The following is a 15841-nucleotide window of genomic DNA, read 5'->3' as shown; positions in this document are numbered from 1 at the left end:
ACATACAAACAAAAGGTCTGCCAAAAGCCTACGGTATTGTTTGCTGAACTCCTGTTGTAATTCCTGATTGCTAAGGCAGTGGCCTCATAGTACTTTTTCCTGTGTGAATGGATGATAGCTGCTCCGATGCTGACAAAGTTAATGATCCCGATATTAGAAACTGAGTTTGTGCAGTTCCTTTCCAGAAATGGTCACTGTGCCGCGATTGTCTTTTGCAAACACAAGAAAAAATGTAATTCTGATGCACTCAATAAGGTGCAAGAATATAGAGTTAAGATGTTAACTACACAATAAGTGGCATTGTTGTCAGGACCTTCCTGCTCCTTTGATAGTTAAACTCAGTGGTTCTCAAACTCTTTTGTTTGAATGACCCCTTTTCAAATGGGTTAGTAATCACAGACCCCCCATCTAAATTATAATACTATGGCCCACAAATTCGGGTCGAGGGCTTCCCACGGGTGTAAGCCCCCGACCTGCACTTACCTTGCGCGCCGGCCGTTGAGCTGTGGGCCCCCGTGGGATTCCGATCCTGGGCCTGCTCCAACTGCCGGCGCGCAGTGCTTGCATATCCCAGGGGCGCAGTTAGTTCGATGCGTCCCCTGGGATCACATGGGCCATGGGGAGCCAGTGGTAGCAGGGAATGCTTCATTCATAAGTTTGACAGGAAGGGCTGTCAAACTTATAAATACTACAAGCCCCAAAACATCACTAAATCTTCAAATAATTTTTTTTTTAATCACATTTTTTAAATAAACTAAACTACATGAAATAACTATTTTAAACAATCATTAAAATTTTTGAAAAAAATAATTTTATTTTCTAACAGGGCTTACTTTAAAGTATTTAAAAATAATAAACCTGTGGAAAAAATGTTTTAATTTTAATTAATTCACCACTTACCTTGTAAAAAGCAGGCCTTGCAACTGCTTTTTATATGTGTAACTTCTGGAGACTTACCCTCCTGGGAAAACCTGCAAAAAAAACGTAAGTTCGATGCGCACGCGCAGCCTCTCCTGCGCACGCGTTCGAACTCTGAACCCCTTCTTTCAGGGGAACGGAAGTGCCGGTTTCCTGCACATGCGCAGTGCATGCAGGAAACCGGCACTTCCATTGGGCCTACGGGTGAGTACCCCATGCGTACTCACCCGTGGAGACCCGAATTTCTGGGCCTATATAATGCTCATAATTTGACTATTGGCAACATCGCTAAAGAAGAGGATAAACACCAACACAAACTGGTTAGGCTGAATCACATGTTTCGTATTGTAATTTCTATGTAATGAATATTCTGCTGTAAAAGTAATGCAGCAATGTCATTTACCATGTGAAATGTTCATGGAATAAACAAACAGCATAAATGTTTGCTGTCAGATCAATGAAAATATTTGATAAACATAGTAACTGGTAAATTTAATAACCAACAATAACTTGTATTTATATAGCGCCTTTAATGTAGTAAAACGTCCCAAGGCGCTTCACAGTAGTGTTATAAAACAAAATTTAGCGCCGAGCCACATAGAGAAATATGGGCAGATGATCAAAAGCTTGGTCAAACAGGTAGGTTTTAAGGAGCGTCTTAAAGGAGGATAGAGAGGCAGAGAGATTTAGGGAGGGAATTCCAGAGCTTAGGGCCTAGGCAGCTGAAGACATGGCCACCAATGGTTCAGCGATTAATATCAGAGATGCTCAAGAGGGCAGAATTAGAGAAGCGCAGATATCTTGGGAGGGGTGGGGCTGGAGGAGATTACAGAGATGGGGAGGACCGAGGCCATGGAGGGATTTGAAAACCAGGATGATAATTTAAAAATCGAGACGTTGCTTAACCGGGAGCCAATGTAGGCCAGCGAGCACAGGGGTGATGGGTGAATGGGACTTGGTGCGAGTTAGGACATGGGCAGCCGAGTTTTGGATAACCACAAGTTTACATAGGGTAGAATGTGGGAGGCCAGCCAGGATTGTGTTGGAATAATCAAGTCTAGAGGTTACAAAGGCATGGACGAGGGTTTCAGCAGCTGATGTGCTGAGGCAGGGGCGGAGACGGGTGCTGTTACGGAGGTGGCAATAGGCGGTCTTCGTTATGGTGCGGATATGTGGTCGGAAGCTCATTTCAAGGTCAAATATGACACCAAGGTAGCGAACAGTCTGGTTCAGCTTCCGACAGATGAGAGGGATGGAGTCGGTGGCTAGGGAACGGAGTTTCTGGCGGGGACCAAAGACAATAGCTTCGGTCTTCCCAATATTTAATTGGAGAAAATTTCTGCTCATCCAGCACTGGATGTCGGACAAGCAGTCTGACAATTTAGAGAAGTGGTGGTGAGGTAGAGCTGGGTGTCGTCGGTGTACATATGGAAACTGATGCTGTGTTTTCGGATGATGTTGCCGAGGGGCAGCATATCGATGAGAAATAGAAGGGGGCCAAGGATAGATCCTTGAGGGACACCAGAGGTAACCTACCTATTCTATGCTCATTAACTAGCAAAATACTGTGGATGCTGGAATCTGAAATAAAAACAGAAAATGCTGGAAATACTCAGCAGGTCGGGCAGCATCTGTGAAGAGAGAGAAACAGAGTTAACGTTTCAGGTCTGTGACCTTTTGGTGGAACTGGAAAAAATTAGAGATGTAACAGATTTTAACCAGGTGCAGAGGCAGGGAAAGGGGGGAGGGGAGGAAAGAATAAAAGGGACGGTCTGTGATGGGGTGGAAGGCCGGACAGATTAAATGTTGCAAATGGGAATGGCAGAATCATCAACAGCTGCCGTCTGGGGGGGGGGAAAAAAATATGGGCTGGGGTTATAGTCTGAAATTGTTGAACTCGATGTCCAGAAGGCTGTAAAGTGCCTAATCGAAAGATGAGGTGCTGTTCCTCAAGCTTACGTTGAGCTTCATTGGAACAGTGTAACAGGCCGAGGACAGAGGTGAGAGTGGGAGTGGAGCGGAGAATTAAAGTGACAGGCAACCGGAAGCTCGGGGTCACCCTTACGGACTGAACGGAGCTGTTCCGCAAAGCGGTCACCCAATCTGTGTTTGGTCTCCCCAATGTAGAGGAGACCGCATTGTGAGCAGCGAATACAGTATACTAGATTGCAAGAAGTACAAGTAAATCGTTGTTGCACCTGGAAGGAGTGTTTGGGGCCCTGGACAGTGGGAAAGGAAGAGGTATAAGGGCAGGTGTTGCATCTCCTGCACTTGCATGGGAAGGTGCCTTGGGTAGGGGAGGGACTGTTGGGGGTGATGAAGGAGTGGACCAGGATGTCGCGGAGGGAGCGGCCCCTTCGGAATGCTGAAAGTGGAGAAGATGTGTTTGGTGGTTGGATCACGCTGGAGGTGGCGGAAATGGCGGAGGATGATCCGTAGAATCTCCTTCCTTCAGCTTTTAATTGTTATTGGAGTTCTTTTTAAATAAAATGTAAATTTTCTTTTAACTTTTGCAAGGTTACAACTCCATAAGTGACAACTGCCCTCTGGTTCTGCACTAAAATGACTATTACTCATGTGAGCCTCAAGAGTGAGCGGGCTGTTCTACTGCATGGGCATCACAGCCAAGGCTGATCCTGTCCCCACCCTTTGTCAACATACATGCAAATTCCATTAGAAATTGTTGGATAGCGATCAAGAGTGGGAACTTTGGCTTTTTATTTTACCTTCCCTACCCTCGGTTTCTGAGTCCAACTGTCGTGCTACAGCGATCAGCCCACTGCAAATATGGAGGTTCTTTCTGAAAAAGCTGTATCCTATTTACAACTGAAGAGAAGAGCAGCACCATCTTTCAGTTAGGCTGTGTTCCTTCCGTGACAGTTGTGTGCTGCATTTTCCAAGGTTTGTGCCAATTATTTATAGCACCAAATGTCCAGGTATAATGATACCGCTGTACAGTGAGATGGTTTTAGCAACGTCTTGTAAAAATATAGTCTCAAGTTTTTATGTTTTTTTTATTAAGAATCGGAAGAGAAATATTAAACAATAACTATCAGTACATATGCAATAAAGCCAGTAAAAAGTCAAGTCCAAATTTCAGCAACTGCAGACGTTCAGTAACAAAGAAATGTTACCATACTTTGATTGGCTTCCCTCCTATTATTACATTTCAATAAAATAACCAAAGCACTGAATTGGATCTTTATTATATCACTACTTTTAGCTGGTTGGTGTCAAGCCTGCAACAGGACACAACATTGAGGGTTTAAGTCAGTGGTTCTGAAACTGGGGTCCGTAGAGACTTTCCAGGGGGCCACAAAATAATCTGAAGAGTAAGATTCGGAGACTTTGAGAGGAGAGGATTTTCAAAATAACTAGGGTGCATCAAGGAAATCAGCTTAACTGCTTTTATCTATAGCGTGACCTTTAATGAATGACCACAGGAAGTGGTCCAGAGTAAGCGAATGAGCCGGAGGCGGGCTAGGTGCGAGTCAGGAGGTGGGAGCAGAATTTTTTTTTTTTTAATTGTTTATGGGATGTGGGCGTCGCTGGCAATGCCAGCATTTATTGCCCATCCCTAATTGCCCTTGAGAAGGTGGTGGTGAGCCACCTTCTTGAACCGCTGCAGTCCGTGTGGTGTAGGTACTCCCACAGTGCTGTTCGGGAGGGAGTTCCAGGATTTTGACCCAGCAACGATAAAGGATCGGCGGTATACTACCAAGTCAGGATGGTGTGTGACTTGGAGGGGAACTTGGAGGTGGTGGTGTTCCCATGCGCCTGCTGCCCTTGTCCTTCTAGGTAGAAGAGGTCACGGGTTTGGGAGGTGCTGCCGAAGAAGCCTTGGTGAGTTGCTGCAGTGCATCTTGTAGATGGTACACACTGCAGCCACGGTACACCGGTGGTGGAGGGAGTGAATGTTTGAGGTGGTGGAAGGGGTACCAATCAAGCGGGCTGCTTTGTCCTGGATGGTGTCGAGCTTCTTGAGTGTTGTTGGAGCTGCACTCATCCAGGCAAGTGTAGTGTATTCCATCACACTCCTTACTTGTGCCTTGTAGATGGTAGAAAGTCTTTGGGGAGTCAGGAGGTGAGACACTCGCCGCAGAATACCTAGCCTCTGACCTGCTCTTGTTGCCACAGTATTTATGTGACTGGTCCAGTTAAGTTTCTGGTCAATGGTGACCCCCTCAGGATGTTGATGGTGGGGGGATTCGGCAATGGTAATGCCGTTGAATGTCATGGGGAGGTGGTTAGACCCTCGCTTGTTGGAGATGGTCATTGCTTGGCACTTCTGTGGTGCGAATGTTACTTGCCACTTATCAGCCCAAGCCTGAACGTCATCCAGGTCTTGTTGCATGCGGGCATGGACTGCTTCATTATCTGAGGAGTTATGAATGGCGCTGAACACTGCAGTCATCAGCGAACATCCCCATTTCTGACCTTATGTTGGAGGGAAGGTCATTGATGAAGCAGCTGAAGATGGTTGGGCTTAGGACACTGCCCTGAGGAACTCCTGCAGCGATGTCCTGGGGCTGTGATGATTGACCTTCAACCACCACAACCATCTTCCTTTGTGCTAGGTATGACTTCAGCCAATGGAGTGTTTTCCCCCCCGATTCCCATTGACTTCAGTTTTACTAGGGCTCCTTGATGCCACACTAGGTCAAATGCTGCCTTGATGTCAAGGGCCGTCACTCTCAACTCACCTCTGGAATTCAGCTCCTTTTTCCATGTTTGGACCAAGGCTGTAATGAGGTTTGGAGCCGAGTGGTCTTGGCGGAACCCAAACTGGGCTTCCGTGAGCAGGTTATTGGTGAGTAAGTGCTGCTTGATACCACTTTCGATGATACCTTCCATCACTTTGCTGATGATTGAGAGTAGACTGATGGGGCGGTAATTGGCCGGGTTGGATTTGTCCTGCTTTTTGTGGGCAGGACAAACCTGGGCCGTTTTCCACATTGTCGGATAGATGCCAGTGTTGTAGCTGTACTGGAACAGTTTGGCTAGAGGCGCGGCTAGTTCTGGAGCACAAGTCTTCAGCACAATAGCTGGGATGTTGTCAAGGCCCATAGCCTTTGCTGTATCCAGTGCGCTCAGCTGTTTCTTGATATCACATGGAGTGAATCGAATAGGCTGAAAACTGGCTTCTGTGATGGTGGGGACCTCAAGAGTAGGCCAATATGGATCATCCACTCGGCACTTCTGGCTGAAGCTGGTTGCAAACGCTTCAGCCTTGTCTTTTGCACTCACGTGCTGGGCTCCACCATCATTGAGGATGGGGATATTCATGGAGGCTCCACCTCCCATTAGTTGTTTAATGGACCATATGGCCACCATATGTGCAGCGCAGAGTGGGCTGGCTGTCTCACCTAGGAGGGGAGCGCGCATGGCGGAGTGCTGAGAGTGGCATGAAGATTTACAATGGCCCGTATTTTCTGATCCATACGGGTGTGTAGAAGCTCACCTGTAGGGGCCTCGCAAGTGCCAGTTTCAGACATGCGAAGCACATGCGCTGAAAACCGGCACTTCCGATTCTTGACAGACACTCCGCCTGCCCTGGAGAAGGGCCTTTGCGGGTGGAGAGTTCTGCTTTCTGCACAACCTCTGCCCGCTGAAAACCTTTAAAAATCTTACGCCTGGTAAAAGCAGGCGTAAGGCCTGCTTTTACCATCATAAGAGTTTAATAAAGTAAAAAAAAAATTTCACTCACTTACCTTTTTTAAAAGTATTTTTAAATTATACGTTTATTTTTAGCCCTGTAAAAAACGTTAATTTTTTTCAAAAAAAGTTTAATATAATTCTAACTAATTTTAAAAACGTGATTTAAAAAAAATGTATTTAATGTTTTAGTGTGTTTTTTAAGCGAGCCCCATTCATACTTTTGATGGGTCGAAGCTGAGAGACATGTCAAAAGTATGAAGGGGGATTCCCTCCTTCCATTGGTTCCCCATGGCCCACGTGATCCCAGGGACGCTTGCAAACCGCATGCGCTCCTGAGATACCTGGGCCTCTGCACGCGCGCGCACCAGGAGAGGCCCAGGAGCGGAAATGTCCGGACTTCAGGTAAGGGTATAGATTTTTTCCAGATCGGAGGCATCCGCACACAGGAAGCCTCTGATCAGAAAATACGGGCCAATGTAAATAACCATCTGGTTGTCTCCTCATTTCTGCTGACTTTGTGTTGAACACTGAAACAGAATTCACTGAACTGGTTTAAAGTGTCAGCATAGTATAAAAACAAAAAATGCTAGAAATACTCAGCAGGTCAGGCAGCATCTGTGGAGAGAGAAACACAGTTAACATTTCAGCTCTGTGACCTTTCGTCAGAACTGGAAAAAGTTAGAGATGCACTTGTAGTTCATTTTCAGTTCCAGAAAGGTTGTTTGGCAGTAATTAACACACATCACGCCGTTAACAAGGGTACTTAGACTGAAATGGAAAAGCCATAACTTTTTTGTGGTGAGTTTAGTTTGTGTCTACCATGCAAGTACAGGAACTTCACAGCGTTCAATGCATTGTGTGATGCCGTTTTCGCAATGCTAACGGTGGAGCAGCGCATCTCGGACTTTCGGGTGTTGCCTGAAGTTGCTGTGCAATTTGTGCATAAATAACGGTGAGCGCCGTTTGCCTCACTGCTATTTCGATAGGAAATTCTGAGCCATTGATTTTTTACTAGCACTTATTTATGTACATTTTTCCAAATTTCTTTCACACATGCACTGTCTCAGAGAAACCTTTTCTGCCAATAACATTTATTTATTTCAAGGACTGCAACTGTCAATTAAAAATAAATGTTTTAACCTCCTCATTCACAAGGTTGGGTGCGACATCATAAAGTGAATCCTGTGACCTTTACCCTACAATGCAACTTCCAGGTTTTCGCGTGGCTGAGATTTCACTTTTTAATCACCAGCACGTTTCCAAGCGCTCGTGTTTCGTTCCTCTCCGCTTCCCAGAGTTACCCAGCTGGTTACTGTAACTGCTGGTTGTATAGATGGTACTTGCTCTGCTCAATGGCATTGTAACTTTTGGAGTAGCTGAGCACTTGTGGGCTGTACAAGCAGCTGTTACAGTAACCAGCTGGGAACCCTCTTAAATTGTTAGAATGGCTGGGACAAGTAGAGCAAAGGCATTGCTAAGCATGCTGCTGATTTAAATTCAAGTTCCAGCGAGGGGGGGAAACTGGACCTACAAAAATACTATCCCCATAATTGTAACAATTTCTCTGCAACAGTGTTTCAACTTTCATTGAACTTTGCTGAACAAAATCACTTGTCCCAATCATCACCCTTTTAACTACTATTAAAAATTGATTCTATTCATTGCAATGAGGAGGTAGCATTGATCATAGCTGATGTCTTAGTTGGTCTCGATGGTAGATTTCTCGTATCTGAGAAGGCTCTGGGTTCAAGCCCCGCTCCAGGGACTTCAGCACATAATCCGTGCTGAGACTTCAGCCAACTACTGAGGGACTGTCCTATTATTCGAGATGCCGGGGTAGAGTTTCCGCTTTGGGCACAGTCGGCAATCCGGGTGCAAATTGTGCTCAAAATTATGCTAGTTTTCGCAAGTGATGTCATGGTTCAAGTTTCCGCTCAAACTAGTTTGCATAATCACAAACATAAAATCCAGTGCAATCGGGCAGCGTTTTAGAATGCAGTTTTTTTTTTTTTCCCTTTGCATTTCAAAATATTCCTTGATATAGTTAAGAGTGGTAACCTGGTGCAGTTTTATTCATGGGTTTATCACAAAAAAATGGCATTTTTACTAAATGTCTAGTCCACCACCTGTGAGTAACCTGATTTTAAATAACTGAAAATGACTAAAAAAAAAACTATACAGAACCATTTACTAATTACATTGGTGTACACTAGTCAGTTTATCAGTAAATTAAATATTTTCTAATATTTAAAACTTCTAAAATGTGCCTATTAGTGCCCTTGCGCCTAAAATACAACTTAATTTTAAGAGCCTTCTCAAAGGTCTGTAAACGGGCGCAATTGGCGGAATTTCACCATGCTGATGAATTCGTATCTGAGAAGGTATGCCCAGTTTTGTGGCCGGGGCCAGCTTCCAGCGCAAAAGATTGCGGAAATTCGATTTGCCTTGGACATAACTTGCGCTTGAAATGTCTTGATTTTATTTTGTGCTGGTTTGGCCGATTTTGGGCTTCGGAACATAGCGAAAACTCTAGGCCGCCATCTTTAGCATTAGAATAAACCACCCCCCCCACCCCGGCCTGTTTAGGTGGATATCAAAGATCCCTTGGCACTAGTCGAAGAAGTGCAGGAGAGTTCTCCTGGTGTCCTGGTCAACATTTATTTCTCAAACAAAACAGATTAACTGATCATTTATCTCATTGCACAAATTTGCTGCCACGTTTGACTATATAACAGTGACTGGAATTCAAAAGAATTCATTGGCTATGCATTTTGTGGTGTCTGGAGGATGTGAAGGGCACTATATAAATGCAAGTTTGTTCTTTATTGACCGAAAATCTTTTCATTTCTTTCATAAAGTGTGGTTTTTCTGAGGATTTTACTTTTCCTTCCTATGAGTGCTGTTACTTTTTCTTTTGATTCTCTCTACTTTCCCAACGTCTCCTGACAGTGAAACTAAAGATTAATGTAGTGTGTCATTAGAATTGAGCAGAGCTGTGACCAGAGAACATGCTACAATGACTTTGAACTGAACTTTGGTTGCGATATCTTCTGGAGAATTTATTTTCATACAGCAAGTCTATGTGAAAAAGAAAAATGAACCAGTAGTCTACAAGAGGACAACCAGATCTCTGCTGACACGTGCGATAAATGAGAGGTTGGTTTAGGTGAAGGAGATTTGTAGGTATTTTGCACAGATTATATTCCAGAACTCAGTACAAGAATAATAACCCTCAAGACATTTTCTAACAGAAGGAAAACATTCTCATTATCCCATTTCAACTTGGTGTACTTTCTCTTCCACTGTTTTTCTTCCTGCATATCATGTACACTTGTACTTTTCCAGTCTCTCTGTTGTAAGGAGCCTTGTATATTTTCTCCACTTCTGTCCTGGAAACAATTTTCTTGATTGTGCCGCTTCCAAGTTACATCTGACAAAACCCTGGATTGAACTGAATAATGCACTGGCATAGATCTGCGCCCAAAAATTTAGGCGCAGTATGGCCCAAAATCACCTGATGTCGGCACAACAAGACTTCTGGGGTTTGATGGTGATTTTATTCCCAATTTTTAGGGATTTTTTATTTTAGTAAGACTTGCACTATACTCAGCCAAAGTGTTATCAGTCTCAGTGCACCTGAAATTTTTCGGATGCCTGCCACTTTCGCGCACTCAGAAGGACTAAGCAGATGGATAGCCTTCCCAAACGGCATATTGCACAATAATGGAAGAGGCAGAGGAGCAGCAGAGACCAGAGCCTCTGAGACTGAGGTGCCACAACAGAATGTACAGACAGAATTAAATAATAAATACATAATCGCATGGAAATTCCTTGGAGCTGCCGGCAGAGTAGGAGAAGCGCCAAGGAATTTCCCGGCCAATATCACTAAAAATTAAACTACATCTGGTAACGATGTTAAACTCGGACGGTAATTTGGAATAATTGAGACTTTAACCATGTTAAAAATGGCTTTTTGATACTTGTGTTAGATGCTGCCCAAATTGACATCATGCTGAAGTTACGCAATCTTTGTTACTGGACATAGCAATGTAGAAATAAGTTTCTTTCATGTCGGCCTGATGGTAAAATGTCAGAGATCTCACCTGGTCAACTTTGAATTCAAATCTGGATTTAACTGAGATTCACACTCCCTTATTATGCAAGTTTTGGTGATTCTTGCCAAACAGTAAATATTCAGTACTACTGCTGCTGTGAAGCATCAAAGTGCCCTGTTTCACACTCCACACATGCCAGTTTCCAGATTTTACAAAATCCACTAAACAGCAATATAAACACATAGTTAAGTCTTTATTTTCTGAGGGGAATACATTATTTTAAAAATAACTTGCCAAGTATCTACAGTTATAACATAAATGGACAATGCATTTGTATTTGTTTTACGCCGGTTTTTACCTTCTGCCATAGCCAAATCAGCTTCGTAGGAAATTTTGGTGTAATTCCCATAGGCAAGATCGGCTCATAATCTGGTGTAAGTTTTGGCGCAAATGCGCTCCAGGAAATTGGGTGAGTGTCAGGAGGCTATTTGACCATGCAACTGAGCCCGATTTTATTAGCAATCAGCGAAACCCCTGGTTAATTTTTTTTCCCCAGGCCTCTTCTGGACCACTGAGGTTAATTGTAGCACTTCAGCTGCTTCCCTAGCTGTGCTGAGCTTATGAAGCACAGACTGGGATGAAACCTGGGAGCTTCCTGGTCTGTATGGCTTATAACTAATTCATTAGGACAGCACGTCGGGTCTGATATTTAACAAATACTTTATTCTTAAGTCTGAGATTGTTTTTTGTATTTGGCGGAACAGCTCTTTTACTCAATGAGACACAGAAAATAGAAGAATATTATTCACGCTCTATGACATAACTAATTTATTTTTTATTGTATTGGACTTAACTTTTCTCTCGTAAATGTTAACTGACTTGAATTTTGATCTCAAGTAGATTGAATCAAATAGAATTTCTAGGTTCTTTTGTACAGGAACAGCCTTGATCTTCACTGCATTCTGCATACTATCTGCCTTGTTTCGTGCCTCTTCAACTGTTTGAACATAGTGAATAATGACTAACCAACGTGCCTCATTCTCTTTTAATGTCTTCTTTGCCAAGTTCTAACCATATCATAGTGTACATCTGCCTCCAATTTTTACTACTTTTACTTACTATGTACAGGAAACTCTTTTTTTTAACCGGCACCTAAATATCCGGAAATCTCTCTTAACCAGTAAAATTCAGGAGTAGGTTCAGGTAAGTTTTACTATATATTAGTGGCCGTGTAACCGGGGTTCCTGGATCTGTGACCATGTAACCGGGGTTCCTGCACCTGTGGCCGTGCAACAGGGACTCCTGGATCTGTGGCCGTGTAACCGGGGTTCCTGCACCTGTGGCCGTGTAACCGGGGTTCCTGGATCTGTGACCGTGTAACCGGGGTTCCTGCACCTGTGGCCGTGCAACAGGGACTCCTGGATCTGTGGCCGTGTAACCGGGGTTCCTGCACCTGTGGCCGTGTAACCGGGGCTCCTGCATCTGTGACCGTGTAACCGGGGTTCCTGCATCTGTGGCCGTGTACGGGGCTCTTGTACCTTGGTAAGTATACCTCTCTGTAATCCGGACTTTTTGATCAACCAGCACCACACCAGTCCCCTCGGTGCCGGATAAAAAAGGAGTTTCCTGCAGTAGCTTGCATTTGTTGATGTTCGGTTTCATTTACCACTGATCAACCCAAGTGCAAACTCTGTCAAACTCTTTTTGTAAAACTATGGCGGTCTACTTTAAATCCATAGTTCCATGTTAAAAATTGAGGTTTGCTGCAGATACCTTCTCAGGGTCAATAGCTCCTGTAAGCAGTCTGAGTACCTTACCTTTGTGAGAATTGACTCTTTTGCCATATATTTACTTGTATGATAGCGTAACCCAAGGGTATAACAATAGTATCCCCTTGTGACCTGAGCCAGATACTGGTGTCTTTCGCAAGTCTGTGCTTCAGTAATCACTCCAAAGGTGGACTGAGTAACGTTTGGTGAGACGATGCCAGATATGAATTGTTAAGCTAGTTTATTTCACAGTAAGGCGAACATGCAGTAATGCTCGGATTCACTTAATTCGATCTGTACCGTTAAATCTTGTTCATGCACATTTTAGATTCCCTTCATCTTGCTGCTTACGTATCAACAGCAACAACTTGCATTTATATATCATATATAAGACCATCAGAAGCATCATAAAATAATAAAAAATTATGTAGGATCTTCTGCCACTTGGTGCAGCTGGGTTATATCAGTGTTGTAAGTGGAAAATGAACAAAATGTGCTTTTGCCATTTGGTGGCAGTTAAATGGCATTGCGCCTGCTTTTGAAACATCAAATCAATATGAGGCTTGCAAGTAAATTTAGCACTTCTGTACTCGTAGCGTTGAATCGGCCTCGATTGGAGTGTGGTCAGAGATGAGCTACAACACTGTAGCCTTAATTGTCTGACCTGTGCTTCCTTTGAGCAGAAAGCAATCATAATAACTTCATTCATTCACCCAGCGAATTGATGAGCATAGTTGCAAGCAAATATGGGTTAAAATGTGCAGGATTTGATTGTAAAAAAAATTGCATTTAACACTAGTATTTTGTACTGCACTTTTTTGTATAATAAACTTTTTTATCTTAAGCTGGATTTGCTCATGTGACTGTTGGTATTAGATAGCTTGCGCTTTTTTAAAAAAAAAACTATTTTGATCTCTGGTCTCTGCTGTAGTAATTGGTTTCAGCCAAGGTAAACAAAAGGGTGATACAATTAACTTCAGTGCCTAATAACTGAGGATGGGAAATGTTAGTCAGCGTTCCCACTTCTGATCACTATCCAGAGTCCTCTTTTGGAAAATGCATGTGTGCATACATTGGGTGAGCAAAGGATCGAACAGCCTGCTGACGTGCACTGTCTCGGGTCACACATGAATAATGACTATTTAGGTAAGAACAGAGGGTAGCTGCTAGGGCTTAGGGAATTGTACTCCAGCAAGGAATTAACACCTTCAGGGGAGGAGACGATAACATCATGGGTATGGGGGGGATTCTGAAAACTTGGATTTGTAATAGTTTAAACACATTGCATGAACTAGTCCTGGTACTGAGTCCATATGGAAAATCTGAGTAAAATTCTTGAATTAATTTTTGTTTATGAATCTGAAATTGCTGGGGAAGTGAGTTGTGACCTGCTGGATATAAGCTATATTATACATTCAGACCTCCGCTTCCATGGAGTGGTATGTTTTGCCAACGTAGCAACAGTTATTTAGGAAGCCTTGTGGTATGTCTGACTATTCCTGTACAGCTGGCTTGCTTTTGCCCTCTGTCTATGACTCCCCTAATTCACCACGAGGGCTTTGGTTCTATACAAGGCGACTGCAGCTGCTGGTTCTCAGTAGGGGGGCCGACTGCTTAACTAGAGAGAACTGGCTTCATTCTCGGTCTGAAATAACACAGCTGCTGACAGTGCGGCGGCTTTCCTCTGCAAAATATAGCCTGCCTAATTCTACAGGAAGCCACTTTGTAGTTTTTAATAACTCACTAGTGTAGGTCAAAATTCTTTGACTTCATCTTGAGAAATGCAGTTGCAACTAAGACAAAGTACAGGAAAGGGCCATACTGTGGTTTCACCTTGACTGCTACAATAGTGTTGCTAAATCTGATTGTTAAACACTTAAGTGCTTAATGCTTTATTCATTTCCATTTCGAATCTAAGATTACTGATTTTGTGTTGAATTTTATGCATGTTCTTTTCATTAACACTCTTGGTGATTTAAAATTGATTAAGTTCACTGAAACAAAACGGAAATGGATACTGAGAGAGGTAAAGCATGAAGATGTAAGGCTAGAGTTTCATGGTATTCTACTACTTCAGGCATGCCAGAGGAGAGTGGTATACTGGGAAAATCCACTGTGTCCACATATAACATTATATCCGAGGCTGAATGCAAAATGAGATATTTGATATTCCGTGCTTTATACATTCAGTGGCCTCCAGACTGCAGGGTGCATGCACGTGTGTAAAGGCCAATCTTCCATTTATAACAATATGTTGCTATTTCAGTGTCTCAGGGCAGATTGGTAGGATATCGGATTGTGCCTGCAATCCTCCGTGTCAGTTCTTGGTGGCTGTTTCTGAGATGCCTGGAGATGAGCAAATTATAAGGTGCTTTAAATAAGGGAATTGACAGGGCATATCAGAAACAGCTCTTCCTCCTAATAGGAGGATCCAGAATAAGGGAACCTAATTTTAAATTTGGAGCTAACCTGGTTAAAAGTGAATCCAGGAAGATACAAATCCGCCAAATTCTAAAATAACAGCAAAATCAAGGAGTGACATCACAGGACTGCAGGTAGGTGATTGGTGGGTGAGTATTAGCGTTTTATTCTCTCTAACTTAACTAGATAAATTAATTAATATAACTAGAACTAATCGTGTGAATAAAGATTTTAACTAAGAGGGCGAGAGAAGCGGCTGGAGATGAAGGTAGGCCCGACTTTTAAGACTCTTAGTCTTAAGTTTATTTCTGTAAGTTAGTTAATAGTCGAATAAATAGAGGCATGGCAGTGCACCTTAGTCCCATGGAATGCACATCTTGTGCCATGTGGGAAATCCAGGATGCTTCCCGTGTCCTGAAAAACCACGTGTGCAGGAAGCGCCATCGGCTGGAGGAGCTCGAGCTCCGGGTTTCGGAGCTTCAGCAGCTGGCGTCATTGTGGTGCATCCGTGAGACTGAGAGCTACGTGGATAGCACGTTTCAAGGGGTGGTCACCCCATAACGTAAGAGTGTGCAGACAGAAAGGGAATGGGTGACCACCAGACAGACAAGGAGGACCAGGCAGGTGGTGCAGGAGTCCCCTGAGTGCATCTCGCTCTCCAACCAGTGCTGAAGGTGATGGTTCCACTGGGGAGTACAGCCAGAGCCAAGTCCACGGCACCATGGGTGGCTCAGCAGTACAGGGATGAGGAGAAAGATCGGGAAGGCAATAGTGGTAGGGGATTCGATAGTTAGGGGAACAGACAGGCGTTTCTGCAGCCACAGACGTGATTCCAGGAGGGTATGTTGCCTCCCTGGTGCCAGGGTCAAAGATGTCACTGAGCGTCTGCAGAACATTCTGAGGGAAGTGGGTGAACAGCCAGAGGTTGTGGTCCATATCGGTACCATTGACATGGGTAGAAAAAGGGATGAGGTCCTGCAGGCAGATTTTAGGGAGTTAGGAAAGAGATTAAAAGGCAGG

The 15841-nt window shown here is 43.7% G+C and overlaps 1 protein-coding gene across 8 annotated transcripts in view; it reads left to right on the top strand.

Annotated features, from left to right (window-relative positions):
- Nucleotides 1-15841, top strand: part of atp8a2 (ATPase phospholipid transporting 8A2) — a 696532-nt gene that overhangs the window by 437377 nt on the left and 243314 nt on the right. The gene's annotated exons all lie outside the window — the stretch shown is intronic.

This window comes from Somniosus microcephalus, chromosome 10, assembly GCF_052327205.1.
Source record: "Somniosus microcephalus isolate GS21.2 chromosome 10, FLI_Smic_1.0, whole genome shotgun sequence".
NCBI lineage: Eukaryota > Metazoa > Chordata > Chondrichthyes > Squaliformes > Somniosidae > Somniosus > Somniosus microcephalus.
Note: the sequence above shows the minus strand (reverse complement) of the source record. Positions and strands in the feature narration are given on the sequence as shown.